General features: G+C 44.0%; 1 protein-coding gene across 4 annotated transcripts in view; it reads right to left on the bottom strand.

Moving 5' to 3' along the window:
• Window positions 1-15570, bottom strand: part of NTRK2 (neurotrophic receptor tyrosine kinase 2) — a 321711-nt gene that overhangs the window by 149116 nt on the left and 157025 nt on the right. The gene's annotated exons all lie outside the window — the stretch shown is intronic.

The raw sequence follows: 15570 nt of genomic DNA, 5'->3' as shown, positions 1-15570 counted from the left end.
AAAGCTGTGTAGAAGATTTAAGTGAATTTAAGTGAAACAATGTATACGAAACTCTCTGCATGCTAAAAAATAGCGTCGTTGTCATCATGATTACTCTTTTTTCCAGTATAAGTTAGCTTTCTTCCTCCGGTAGCCTACAACATTGGCTCTAGAGCCAAACTCTAAGGCGGTTTTTACTTCTGATTGATATTCCTCTGAATGCTTTCTTCCAGGTTTGAGAAGACAGGATGAAGGTCTGGCCTCTATCCAATGCCAAATAAAGATCCCTTTACACAGAAGACAGTGACCCTCATTCACTGTGTCTTCAGTCTCGCAAGGCAGGGCTGTGCCCATGGCTTTCTCAGTTACCACGAATCCTTTTGAAAATGGAGTGTATTTCCTACTGGTCAATTTTGTTTTGTTTTTTTGTATATTTGTTTGATTTACATAGTTTTCATTAAACAGTAGAATGAATTTTTTAAGACTGCCTTTCTCACTTGAGCATTTTTTTCAAAATTGTTCCTATCTTACAGAGAACCCACTGAAGGACGATGCCCTAGCAGTCCCTCACTGACTGTACATTTCGGATAATTGTCAATCATTATAATAAACATGGCTGCAAAGGGCCACCTGTCCACATCTTAGGTACATCCACCCCCACTTTCAAAAAGTCATTCCTTCAAGATAAATCCAAGAAATGGAATTTGTTAGTCCAAAGGGATGGATAATGTTAAGGTACCCAACCCATGTAACTCAACTGCGTTCCCTCCATATCTGGTCGTAATTTTAACAACAGTGTGTGAGATAGTAGGAGTGTATTTTCACACTTCACCCAGTGGGAAATCAAAGGGTGAAACCATTTTCTACTTCCATCCTGCCATCGGTGCGTCTCCACCTAACTGAACAGAAATAGCAAATATTCCCTCCCACCTTTGCCACACGGGATGCCTCATACCCCACGTCTCCTAGGCTGGCGTTGGGCGTGTAAGGGGAACACAGATATGAAGAGGGTCAGAGCCCCTCTGACCTGTCCTGACATTGTGTGCCTCCCCCACACAAGACCCTTCTCCCTTCGTCTTCAGCCAGACCCTCTGACATATCATCCTCTGTTCACTGGCAAGGAACTAAGACTCACAGAGGCTGACAGACCGAGCAAAGGTCACAGCATGTAGTAACTGAGCAGACTCAAATCTGTTTTTTTTCATTTCTTTCACAGTTGCCTTTCCGATCTTCCAAAATGCTTAGCCAAAATTAGCCAAGATTGACAACATTGCAGTCAGGATTCAATTTTATATATAGAAAAGCACGATATGTAGTCATTCATTCTCACTTGTTTATTCAACAGGTGTGAACCTGTGTAAAACCTTTGAACACGACAGACTCCATTTGGAGACTAAAACTTCATCCTGCTTTTAGAAACAGGAACTATATTGAGCTATTGAAACACGCAACAGTGTTATAACACAGGGCTGCTGAATCCGCATTCTGGATAAAAACTGGACACTCTGCAAAAGATGTTTTCCTAGTAATTGACATCATGTACTCAGAAAACCAGTGATGTAAAATGTCATTACATCTTCCAACCATAGCTTTTGGGAAACCAACTTGTGTATGTTTCCTAATACTTCTGCCATCTGCAGAATAAAGACCCCTGGCTTGTACCCCTCAATGGGACACAGTTGGGGTTGCTACCTGCACCTGTGCTCCCCAAATTACAATTCTAAGACCCCTTCCCCAAATGCTTTTGTTTTATTTCAGTTCTTCCTTTCTTCCTTGCTCAACACAGGTATAGCAGAGAATTCAAAGATAAGTGAGCTGCCCTCATTTGGACCTGCCCTCAGGGGGGCTGACAATTAAGGATCAGCTCTCTGAGAAGTATGTCCAGGGTGCATGGGGACTCAAAGGAAGAGCATGTAATCCACAATCTAGGGGAGGTGGTCAAGGGGGAGTTCTCTGGCTTCTGGGTAACAGATTACAATTAGCCAAGAATGGGGAAAAGCCGAGGGGGATACTATCACTGTCCACTTATAGCTAGAGTGGGGAGCCCTGTATGTTTCAAGGGGTGAGGCATCTGGAAAGGGTAGGAAACTGAAAAACAGAAGCAAGGGCCAGGCCAGGAGTTTGGGGTTTAGAATGAAAATTTCAGCTAAGCTCTAAACAAAACAAAAGGAAACACCCTTGGGCCAAGTAGTAGTAACATGATCAAGCTGAATTGTAGAAAACTCATTTTGGCTGTAGGATGGAAACAGGATGGTGAGAAGGAAAGACGGAGGGCAGGAGACCCATTAAGGAAGCTTCTAGAAGATGTCAAGCCATGAGAGAGCTGTGGCCTGAACCAGGTCCTGGGGAGGGGGCACGGGGACAGGAGATGGCCAATAGGCCTATTCAGGAGAATCGGCAGGACTTGGTAACTGATGGCATGTTGAGGGGAGTAGGGGAGGTGAACACAAATGGTTTTGGGGTTTGGACAATAGGACATATAATGTTGCTGCCTGGAGTGTCTGCCAGGAACTCAGAACTCAGCTGAGTGGCTAACCTAAGAGCATGGCTGTGGGGCACAAATCCCAGATAAGGCATCTCTGTGGAGAAACATCCAGTGTTTGGACCTCAGGTCTGGAGCTTGGGACACAGGTCTAAGGCCCAAGTTCTAGAGCTTACTAACTGGAGAACGCAAGCTGGATGCTGTACCTATGACACATTTCTTGTCTGGGCAAATAAAAGCCCCTCTTTTTTTTGTAGGCACAAACGAATGGGCATCCAACTGCAGCTAACTCTTGATAAACCTAATCCTAAATTGCTAAAATATGTCTAAGTTCTCTTTAACAGTGACACAATTATTATGAAAGAGAGAATAGAATCTTCTTGGCCATTGTCCAGATTTCTTGGAAAATATAAGAGACCAGATATAGCAAGGTCACATTGGTCCTCTCCCCCCTCCTCCCCCGGAAGCTGTCCCTTGTTCGATGGGTCTCTCTTGATGGATTCAAGCAGTAGTCTTAAGACCTTAATACTAAATTTCACCAGCAAAATTCTCCCACAAGGCCAAAAAGAAACAATTTCTCAATTTCCTGTGATGTTTCACCCATTGGGAGTAGAGTCCTGCCAAGCATTCTTTTATTTGCTGCTTAATAAGAGACACTTTATTCACTGCAAAATAAAGGGCCCCTTCAAAAGCAAATGTAGTTGCAGTGAGCTTAAAGGAACTCCTCTTTCTGCAATCAAGACCGACAAGGACTCTAAATTATGAAATTAACCAATTAAATCCTTCTCCTATTGAAGAAAGTCCAATCTTCCTTGACCAGAGAAGGAGAACATAGAAAAAAAAATAATGCATTAACACCTTGATAACTCTAAGAGGAGAGTCAAAGTAAATGGTAATAAAGATTGCTTTTCCAATGTCTCTCAAAGGAAACAGCTGAAAAGTAGGGGGATGGAAAGGAGTATTTAGGATACAGGCGAGAGAGTCACAGGCAGGAATGTGAAAAGGGCAAGGTGGAAGAAACCCAATCCTCCCCGTGGGTGCTGAATCACACAGACTCTAAACATGATCATCAGAACAGTCCTGGTCTCCAGACAATGCAGGTTCTGGATTTTTTTTTTCTTTTTCTAAGTTTCAGAAAAATTGTTTCAGTATGTTAGGAGAAAAAAATCAGCTTTCCTCCCTTTCAACTTGGGAGAAATTAAAATTTGCTGTGTTTTCAAACGTAATTTCTTTGTATCTTCAAGCAAGACTCACCACCCTCCACCCCCAAGAAAAGCATCTCTAACACCGTAGTGGGAGCAAAAGGGAAAATATGGTTCACTGACAGAATGTACCTCACCTCCAACTTCCCGGCACCACACCCACTCCCTAAAGGACACATGAGGAGCCTCTGAGCTGCCTTTCCCCTCCAGGGAAAGTGTGAACCAGTGTTGAGCCCAGAGTAGACAGTAAGTGCTGGATTGAGTAGCTGAGTGCCTGTCACCTCAAAGAAACAGGAGGACTGGTCTTCGGAGGGGAGGGAAATGAATGCAAAGAATCACTTTGTTGACAATACGATCATCTCCCTTTCCAACTGACACATAATCGGAGTGAATAAGAGTTTATTTCAAATGAATTCCAGCTCTTCGGGGCACAGGATAGTGGAATCTGGGGCCAAGATTCGACTTCAATTTAATCTTAATTTTTCACTTAAGGACACAACCTTTGTCTAAGTCCCATCTGCACCGGCTAGGGAGAGCGTTTGCCTTTAGTTAACTGGTTCTGGACATCACGTAAAGGGTCCTCCTGCCCAGTCCTCATTGGTTTCATCCCTTTCCTTCCTTCAAGTCTCAGAAGTGACTTATCATACCATTCTTGAGAGGTAATATTGAAACCTCCGGTGTGACAAGTGTAAAAAATATATATGTGTATTATGGCTGCAAGTGCTAATTGCCCTCTGAAAGCTATATTTATCTGGGCGCACAGCTAGACTACACGTTCCATACCTCCTTGAGGTTGGCTGTGGTCATGCCATTAAATTGTAGCCAAGGGAGGTGAGAGAGTGATGGCTACCACTTCCAGGCCAGCCCATTAAGACCTTTTGCATATGACACTCCACACTGTTTCCCCTCTTATTTCTCCACAATGGAAACAATGCTTATAGCAAACTTGGAAGTTATGACATGAAGATAGCAGAGAAGTTCTCTGCTAATTCACCCAGTGTTGTTTTTGCAAGTATAGGCAATGTAGAAACCGAATTATTCTCCCTGAGACCCAATGAAGCTGTTGATCCTCCAACTGTCATCCAGATCGAGAAATAAACTATTGTGTTAGAACCATTACCCACTTTGGGACTTATTTACTATGGTAGGGAGACTTTGCTAACTAATGCATGTAGACAAAGAAAAAAATATATATATATATATTTTGAGGTGTTATGAATGTCTCCATGACTTCCCCATCCTTCATCACAAATTCAACATTGTGTATCCATGTATATTTGCATCTTTCTAGAGCAAAAATCCACAGATTTCAGTAGATTTTCAAAGGGTTCCTCACTGTAAAATGCCGAGAAACACTGAAATCTAAATAGTTTTCGAGACAAAGATGTGAAGGCATAGTATTCTGCATTTAGGTTCTATTTAATTACGTTCCTTGCCAACAGTTGAATGTGGGTGCTGAGAACCATCCACCATCTCTCAGCTGGACTTCCAACTTGCGTCCTGCTCCACCCTCGACTCCCCCAATCTCTTTTCCATGGAGCTTCCAGAGTAATTATTTTCAAGTAGAAATCAGATGACCGCATCCCCCCCCACTTAACCTCTAGTGGTTTCTTGTGTTTAGTACAGACTTCTGATCCTCATTATGGAGTCCCAAGTGCCATGGCCTCAACCATGCCCTGTGAAGCCGCCACTCTCACCTCTTTCCTGTCCCAGCTCACTTTGCACATTTTCTTGCCTCCTCCCCGAATCCTCTTCTGGGCTCTCTTCCTGCCTAAGCACTGCTCAGCCTTCAGGTTTCAGGTCAACCCCTGCATCCTCAGCCAGATCCCAACCTCACTGCTTTCACCAGAAGTCAGGGATTATCTTAGACGAGGCTTCACCCAAAGCAGACTCTGACCCAAGGACTCCAGTGCAGGCAGGAAGGAGGCTGGCAACAGATGTCTTATCCAAGGGGGCACACTGTGTGCAACTGGAGTTCAAATCCCTGGGGGTCTCCGGGAGATAGTGGTCAATGCACCTCCGAGTGCCCCCACCCAGAAGGTGAGGAAGCTGGGTCGTTTACCCTCCAGCTGCCATCTGCCCCTGGCTGAGGGCTTCTGGCTAGGATAAAGCGCCAAGGCAAGAGTCGTGGGCGCTTAACAGCAGCAAGCTGTGGGCAAGGGCAGACAGCGGACACCGAGCGGGTGTGGGTGGGACACTGACAGTATTTGCTACAGGGATCCTGTCTATGCAGTATCTCTGGTGCCTGGCACAGACCCTGGAGAAATACGTGTCGAATAAATGAAAACATTTTTTAAAAAGCATAATAATAATAAGTTCAGCAAGTCTAATGAAAATGCCAATATGCAAATTATACACTCAACATACCAACAGCTGTGTTTTGTAAATATATTTGCTACCCTTCTCATTCATTCGTGGCTCTCCAATGGAACCTCACTGAGGACAGTATTTAAAGGTGAATGAGGGGCGCCTGGGTGGTTCAGTTGGTTAAGTGTCTGCCTTCAGCTCAGGTCATGATCTCAGGGTCCTGGGATCGAGTCCTGAGTCAGGTTCCTTGCTCAGAGGGGAGTCCGCTTCTCCCCTCTACCTGCCGCTACCCTTGCTTGTGCTCTCTCTGACAAATAAATAAATTAAAAAAATAAAATAAAGGTGAGTGATACTGAGAACCCAGCACTCCAGGCATGAGTGTGGAATATAGATGCTGGACTAGATGTCAGCGCGGGGGTGGGGGGGAGTGTTCTCCTTAAACTCTGCAAGAAAGGAACTGTATGACTTTGGGTGAGTCACTTCCCCCTCATAGGCTCTGCTTCTTACATGATGAAGACAGAGGTCGAGAAAAGGCATTGAAGGCCCATTCAAGCTCAAGCAGTCTATAGTACTAATCATTAGGCACATACGACTGAGAACAGAGAGCCACATGGCCTTATATAGCTTCCTTGAGCATGGGTATTTTGGGAATGTGAGATCATGTGCAATTTAAAGAAAATCACTCAGTCAACTGGCCTAGATTTTCTCCTGCTAAATAATGCTCAGATGCTTTTGGGTCACTCTATTCCCATCTTGAGAGAGGGGCCTGGCTGTACAAAAGCCATTTTAGAAAACAGTACTTATTGAATACTTGTGATATGCCAGGAAACTTATGGGAGATTACATACTACTTTAATTAGGGAAAATTGGTCAGCTTCTATCGCCGCATTAAAAAAATAAAAGCAGACTAAAGTTTTAAATCCTACAGACTTAAAGTTCAGAAGCTTCAAGTGGCAACAGATGAAACCAGACTTGATAGGAATGTGGCAAAATGTCCTGATCCCATATTTCAAACGTTTAACTTTGGGGTGGAAAAAAAGCCAACAACTTCCCTCTTTCATTTAGAACATGTGGAATATTTCCAAGAAAATTAACTTGGTCCACATCTTGGTCATTCACAATTAAACTGTACAAACTGTTGTTTGTTTTTGTTTTTGTTTTTAATCTATTGCAAATTCTAAAGGTTTTTTCTTTAACAAAGGCGGTCGTAGTCTTCCCTCGGCGGGTAAAAAAAAATGGAACCTGGAACTCCTAATAATTAGTTTCCAAGCTGGGAACTTTGAGAAAGGCAGGGGCAACGTCTGTTTACCAATAAGAGTTGACAGACATGAGAGAGTTATATCAAAGTTTTGTCTTTCTAGAAGACAATCCCAGGGAGAGCTCAAGATGCCCTATACACATTTTTTTTCCCAGTGATCACAAGCTCCCCTCAGGGAGGGCAGGTGATGTCTGGTAGCACACACGCCAAATTTCCCTGTTAATGTGGTCTAACTGTTGGGTAAAGGACTGCCTGAGATTCACCCCAAACCCCCCTCTCTCTGCAGAGCAATGTTGGTAAGCACTCAGAGCAAGTGTTTGGGAAGGAAACTGGCTGAATATCAGGGCATCATCTTAGAAGTGATATTAGTGGCCCTCAAAGAGAATGACAAACTCAGAGAGGCTGGCAAACACTTTATCAAATTCCCATGAGTTTTCGTTTCCATGGAGAACCAAAACAATGACTCAGACCTTGGCTGACTTGCTCAGACCTGTCAATTGTGCCCAGTCGCCAAGTGAGGCCAAAAGGAAGGCGGTCTATGCTCTCCACTCCTCCGTCCACGACGTTTGCTGCCATATTAAATGCGTTTGGAAATGCCTTCACAGTGTCTGCTATGTATTTATAGTTATATTCATATTTAGCTTACATGATTTATATTTATGTGTATATAACATGCAAATTCTTTTTTTTTTCTTTTAGTTCCTCTAAGCTACCACTTGCTATACCTAATGCAAAGCACTGTGCAGTCGTTTTTTTGTGGCTGTATTATGGAATTTGGGAGGGAGAAAGAGGGCAGGGTCATTTCTAACCATGATTCCCCTGTAGGATATTCTCTACTTCTTTTTTTATTTTTAAGATTTTATTTATTTATTTGACAGACAGAGAGAGAGCACAAGCACGGGGAGTGGCAGGCAGAGGGAGAGGGAGAAGCAGGCTCCCCGCCAAGCAGGGCATCTGATGCGGGCCTCGATCCCAGGACCCTGAGATCATGACCTGAGCTGAAGGATTAACTGGCTGAGCCACCAGTGCCCAGATATTTTCCACTTTTAACTGTACTCAAATTCTTCCCTTTGATCTGGGAACATGATGACCTGGTCAAGTCATCCTTCGGCACCTTTGTCTTTCTTTTCAGTGACCCATTGTCTCTCTTCCCATCCTCCCACCCACCTCCACACTCTCGAATCCAGCCAAGGTCAGGAAATGGATAAGGTCCATACACTAGCCGGGATGTTTATTTAATTTTATTACTGTGTCGTCTTCTATTAGGAAGCTTCCATAATGGAATAGAACATAATAGGATTATATACACTTAGAAAGCTGAGTGCTGAATACAAATAACTGAATAAAATGACCATAAAGAGAACAAAGTGAGAACCCATTGTTTAGGATAGAATATCGGTCACATGAATTAAGTATGGGCACCCCCAGCTTGGTATCACTGAGGGGGCCACAAGCTGCCCGTTGGAAGAAACCCAAACCTATAAGATGGAACTGGATTTCTTTCTTCAGTGTATTCCCACCGAATGCCCCATGACTCTTTAAGATCCACTGCTTTTCTGGAAACGAATCCAAATTGACTGGCTAGGTCAGTGGTTGTCATATGGGGATGATTTTGCCTCCCAGGGGAGGGTCAGCAATGTCTAGAGACATTTGGGGTCATCACAGTGGGGGGCGGTCAGGTGAGGGGTTTGTGCTACTGATGTTAACAGGGAGAGGCCAGAGAGGCTGCCGAACAGCCAGCCATGCACAGGATGGTCCCCTACAGTAACGGCTTCAAGGCCTAAAACATCAGTGGTGCTAAGACTGAGAAACACACCGGCGTAGGTCATGGGCCAGCAGAGGTGGAATTATCCCTAAATCTTTTATCTCTGTTCAAAAGAAACCTTAGCCTGTCTTCACTCACTGTCGTCATGAGAGTTCAGTCTTGCCCCATGTTATTCCAATATTCTCGTCATCGAGGTCCTTGCTGCCAACCCCCTTCTTTCTGTTTCTTTTATACCTCATACGAAACAGCTCTGATATTGTCATTTCTGCTGCTCCCAAACACCGAAGAATGTTGTTCTGGCCCCACAACTGAGGGGCCATGCAGTATGGACAGGAACTGGGTTTGGACTCCAAGACTTGGGTTTGAGTCTTGGACCCACCATTTCCTGACAGACACCCCACAGTGACTGGGTCTCTCCAAGAGTCCCTCCTCAGAGCAAAAATACTGCCCTGCTCACCTGACAGGACTGCTTTAGCATCATGTGAGCTGATGTGTCTGGGAGACTCTGGTATTATATAAACAGAGAGGTAAAGAAATAAGAAAGTCCAAACTCCTCGATGGCATTCAAAACCTTGTCCTGGCCCCACGACCAGGCCCCAGCTTTATCACTTATGACACTCCTTAAGACCCCCCAAATTCTAGTATAAACTGTTAGTTTGCATTCTTTAAATGAATATCTCTTGAATTTTCCTATTTATCCATTCATTCATTTGAAAACTATTCTTTGACCACCTGATGGATGCAAGACAGTGTGATACATGCTGGGTTTGTAATGCAGAATAGAATAAAATAACCGCGGTTGCTTCCAAATTTTGTGTCTTTGTGCCAGCCATTTTCTTCTGCCTGAAATGTAACCTGCAAGCTCCATTTTTGATCATTAAACTCCATTCATCCAGCAAAATCCACCTTAAAAGTCACTCGATCAGGAACCACTTCTTCATTCCCTAAATCAGAAATACCCCCATTGACACTAAGGTTGTTTGTCTCACAATAAATACCATATTCTCCAGTGCATTAATTATTTATACAATCTTATTTCTCCTATTAGCTTTCGAGCACTGAGCTGAAAAATCTTCTTATTCAGTTCTTCTCCCTCTTCCATAAGAGCCTCAGAACAGTTACAACAGTGTCAAGAAGGACACTTTACACATGGTAGGTACGTCAATAAATAGCTCCACTGCTGATTGGGTCCAACTAGAAGGATTTAAAAATAGGGCATGAGATGTCCCCCCAAATATAGTAGAGACTGTGTTGTACAGCAAGAGCTAGACAACAGTAGGGACATTCATCACCGTTGACTACTGTCCTCTGTATTTCCAAAACACACTGTTCTTTCCCTGTCACAGCTCATCTCACTGTGAATTTTAATTATCCACTTACTTGTAACCTCTCCCCAGACTGTAAGTTCTTTATACGCAACAAATATTTGTATCTTGTCTCTCCATCTATAGCATCGAGTACAGCGTATGATATACCTTGGGTGCTCCATAAAGATTTGCTGAAGGAATAAATGAACGAATTCCAACGTCTCACCTTTGCATGCTTCGATCAAGAGCCAAATTTGGTATCACACAGGTTCATGGTTATTCACTGGGTCACTCACTGCATTGCTCACCTGTCCTTCCTGGCCCAGTGAAGGATGGGACACTCCCCTCCCCCAATCCATGTCCTATCTATAAAAATATGGGGGTTTTGTTTTATAAAAGGACTCCAGTATGGGTGAGTAAGAGAGTATTCGTCCACACAAGTACCCTTTAGCATAAATACATAATGCATAAATGTTAATGATAAAGTAATGTCAAACAATGTTTTAAACTCATTGTAACTCATATTGTGAAATGAGGTGTGACCTCATAAGCAATCCCTGTAGAAGGCCATGCCTTTGTTCCAAACACACTGCTTGTTTGTCACATTTTCGGAGCTTGTCTTAGGGAATTATTTGGAATTAACACAGTCTACCAACTATGGAAATCTTCATTATTTGAGGGGAAATTATATATTTTGAATAGTCAAAGATCATTTGGAACCAGGTCTGATGGAATATGTGGGTGATTAAGCTGGGTCACATTACCATTGTTAAAAATATCAAGGCGTCTGATTCTATGGGCTCAGGCCTCTCTTATTTGTGGAGTTCATGATTTTTCACTTCTAAAAGCTGAGTTACAAAAAGGTACAAGGTCTCCTCTCTGGTGATTCTCACATTTTTTCATAGTTCTAGAATCATAACTAAATGTTAATCTCGAGGAAGCAAGAAGGTCCCTACATCTGTGGTCATTTAATAGATCCAAAATGATTGGGTACATGGCTGGGTATTCTTCACTGTATGGATTAGAAGCTAACTAAGCACATTTACTCTCAGACTTTAAATCCATAAAAACAAGTTGACTCCTGATGGCTAAGGGCCCACCTAAACAGGATTGATTAGGGATGCACAGCTGGGGATTATTGATTTCATTTGTGTTCTGGAGTGAATGGTGTACCCCCAAAATTCATGTGTTGAAGGCCGAATCCCTAATGTGGCTGTATTTGGGCTTTTAAGGAGGTCATTAAGGTTAAATGAGGTCATAAAAGTGGGGTGCTAATCTTACAGGGCTTGTGTCCTTTTAAGAAAAGACCCCAGAGCTTGCTTTCTCTGTGAGCCACAGAGGAAAGGCCGTGTAAGGACACTGTGAGCAGGTGGCCATGTGCAAGCCAGGAAGAGGGCCTCACCAGGAACTTTATTGGCTGCACCTTGATCTTGGACTTCTACACTCCAGAACTCTGAGAAAATAAACGTCTGTTGTTTAAGCCAACAAATCTGTGATATTTTGTTATAGTGACATGGGCAGAGTATTCCTGGTTTGTTTGCTTTGTTTATCCTTGTTGCTGTTGAAGTTGCCATCCTGCATGTGCTTCCTCTTCCTTAACTGGTAATGATTTTCATTTGGATATCCAACCACCCCAGGCAGCCAGTGTGATTCAAGATGGAACCAATGGCTCAGGCAAAACACATCAGCAATTCCAAGCCCTGCCCACAGGGAGGGAGAACTGGTGGGCAGTCTGATCAAAACCAAGCCTAGGATGCGTGTACAATGGTTGATGTAAGTGCTGTGTTCTCTTTCCTGCTGAATGGGCATCTGCAACGATGTAGCATCAGGAGTGGATCGAAGAAGTCATCTTGGCTATAACCATGAGAGAAAAGTTTGTTTCCAAAGTCAAGCCAATCCAAGGGATAAGAGCCACAAGGTGGATCCTGGTCCTAGAGTTTGGGCCTTGGATCAAGCCAGATCCAGAGCTTGGTATTGACTCCCCCAGTGGTATATTTACTGTTCAAGACATTTGCAACCGTAACACATCAAACGAAAACTGGGATAGGCCAACATTTGTCTTCACAGTCAGCAAGTCAGACCTGCATCACCAGAGGCCGGAGTGAATGGGTGCCCTAATGTCCTTTCACGCACCCAAGTGTTACTACCCTCCTACCCTTGGCTCAAGTTGGACAGGCCTGTTATGGAGATGTAAATGTCCTGCTCTTCAATGGCCTGTTTGACAGGATGAAAGGCTTTGGGATTTCAATGACTTTGACTCCTCTGGAGATGGGAGGACAGCCTCTGTTAGCAATTTGCATGGGCATTAATAGACATATACTTTAGCTATTCAAATATTTAACTAGCTCTTTTGTTGCTGTTTTGAATCCCGAAAGGCTGCAGCTGCCTGTTTGTGTCTGTTGTGCCTTTAAGGGGCTTGCTGATTCAGTAGGATCCCTTGAATGCATTAATTAGCCTTCCCTCATTTTCCCAGCCCATGCCTATGAAGAAATGAGCATTTGCGGCTCCAATTGCGGAACAATGTGAGTCTTGAGGGTACCGGCTAAATGGAGGCTCAGAATTGCCTGCTTTGTGATGGGCAGTTTTATGCTGGCAGCAGCCTGCATGGCAAGGGGTGTGTGGCTGCATGATTAATTTATTGGCTATCACTACCGGCAGGCGAATGAAACACGGGCCCCAGATTAAAGCGTAACGGGGGTGATGGGGCATTAATCAGCCCAGGTACATGAGTCAGAAAGACATAAGGATCCAGAGAAAATAAAATGTTATGGAAGGCTGGAAAATGATTTATCATTCTTAATATATATCATCTAAACCCACTCTTTATAACTGCTTGTAGGCCTCCATGTTATAAAGACTCGGACAGGAGAACACTCCTTCCTTAAGACACGAAAGTGAAAGATGCTGGTGGGGAAAATAAAGAGCATGAAGAATGAATGGACTGGAAAAGAAAAAAAAAGGTATTTGGCTTAAAATGAAATTTCCACTCGTTTCCTTTTAAATGATTTAGAAATATGGCTTTTGCTTGGGAAAACTGCATTCTATTGATCAGATGGGAGGGAAGATGAAAGTCCTGTCCACGAGGGCCAATTTCTCAGATCGTTTCTGAAATTATTATAATAGGAGAAAATGTACTTTCAAAGGTAAGTGTGCGTGGCGGGCTGACCTGTTAATCCAACCAACTGAATCACTGTTAACTAAGAAGGTTTGAGCGGGAAGGTTGGTTCTGCATCATCAAGCATTCTCAGATTTGGACGTTAGCAAGAATCAAGTCTAGATTGAGTTGAAAATGGTATGAAAAGAGGCATCCCTCCCTCCCTTAGCAGTTAACTATTCTTCCTTGGGCTTTTTCAACCCAAGGAATAAGAACCATCTTGGGGAATGCCTCCCTTTCTGTAATGGGCACAAACAAACAACAAACAACCCTTTGCATTCTGCAATATTTCACAGCTTCTAACAGTAACTGTTTTTCTCAGTTCCCCTCCGGAAATGTCAGGTGTTTCTAGCAAACAGGCAGAGAAAGACGGAGGACTTAAGCAACTTACCCAGAAAGGTCGGGAAATGTGATGATTGAAGGATATTAGGGGGCCTGGTGTCTACTCCCTTTTTTTATCCCCTTTACAAAAAGTCTCTGACTTGGTCTGAACATGGGAGGAGACTGGGCTGTGTCTATAAACCCAGAGCTCATTGCTCTTTTGCAAATAGTGAACCATCTGTGGCTGGACCAATGCTAGCTGGAAAGGGCAAGACCACTGCCCTGGTCCAGGTCCGTCCAGCTCTTAAGACAGCTGCTGCCTTGGCCATATCCTGGAGCCTCCCCTCCTCCTGCATCCTCCAGTCCATCCCTCACACTGCAGCTGGAGAGCACTTTCCAAAATGCCACATCTTCCCCCATCACTACTCAAAACCAACTGAGGGCTCCATCTCACTTCCTTATGTCCCAAACTCCTAATCTAGGTCTTGGCCTCAACTTACTTTCCAAGTCTTCTCTTCTAGTCTCTTTCTCTTGTCATGTGCCCTCACAGTGGAGACAGTAATTGGTAGCCCCATGCCCACACTGGGCTATCTTGCCGCCTCTGTGCCTTGACTCTGTGTCTCTGCCGATATCAATCTTTTCCCCAGTTTTTCCTATCTATCCTTTGCTACTCAAGAGTCACCTCCTCCATGATGCCTCCCTAAGCACTCCAGATCGGACTATGTTTTCTCCTCTCTGCTCACATAAAACTCTTCGCAGGTCTTGAGTATCACCATGTATTGTAATGATTTTTTCACTGATCTTTGTCCTCAGCCAGATCATAAACTCTTTGAGCAGAAGCTTCTAGTCTTTCAAGTGTTTATTCCTACATAGAGGCTGGCATAAAGCCTCCATCCCCTGCAACAGTCCCAGGCAGGGCTGAAGCATTGCACTGCACCCTGACCAGTGTCCCCTGGAATTGCTCAGCTCAGGGCAGAGCCAGGCTACACATGGCGAACCAATAGAGAGCCACACCTCTGAGCTCTAGCTCTCTGTCCTCAAAAATCCGTCTGTAGGGCCCTGAGCAGTGAAGGACAATGGACAGATGCCTTTATGTGAAGGACTGCGAGCAACAAGAAAGGTCAGAAGCTTAGGAGACCTCCCGGGGCCTGGTAGAATCCTGCACTGGGAGGGGAGACAATGAGAGAGAGGCAGTGTGCAGGAGTCAGGCCTTATCTACTTCCCAAGCCTTCCCGAACACCTCCAGGTATATATAGCTCCAAGCAGGTATATAAACTGCTTGGCTATTGTAGACCCAGAGAACCAATCCATCAACTAAACATGTTTAGATTGAAAACCTACTATGTGCAGTATTATGGGAAGGGCTAGCATTTACTGTGTTCTCCCTATGTGCCAGGCATCTTACTAGATCCTCACCCATTACTGCATCACATAGGTATTATGATCCCCATCCCCCAGGTACAGAGGAATCAGGAAACTTCAGGTCATACAGACAGGAAATGGAGCAACAGAAGCATGCGGTCAAGAATTAGTCAGAGTAGAACATGGTTCATGTTGCCTCCCTAGGTATGCTCAACACCTAGACGAAGATTGCTCAGTCCTTTCCTGGGTGTCAGAGCTGTAATGGCTCGCGAGAGTGGCTGGAACTGAAAATAGGGGGTTAGGAGGGATTCCAGATTCCATTGTGTCACCACAGTTCGGGAAAAAGGATAAAGAATTCTGCCTGTTGCTTCAATGTTTTCTCTATAGGATGTAACACACCTGCACATGTAGAAACATCTGGACCACTAAGAAT

Source organism: Phoca vitulina, unplaced genomic scaffold (genome assembly GCF_004348235.1).
Source record: "Phoca vitulina isolate PV1807 unplaced genomic scaffold, GSC_HSeal_1.0 scaffold70, whole genome shotgun sequence".
NCBI classification, from domain to species: domain Eukaryota; kingdom Metazoa; phylum Chordata; class Mammalia; order Carnivora; family Phocidae; genus Phoca; species Phoca vitulina.
The sequence above is the reverse complement of the archived record's forward strand: the minus strand, read 5'-3'. Positions and strand labels throughout refer to the sequence as shown.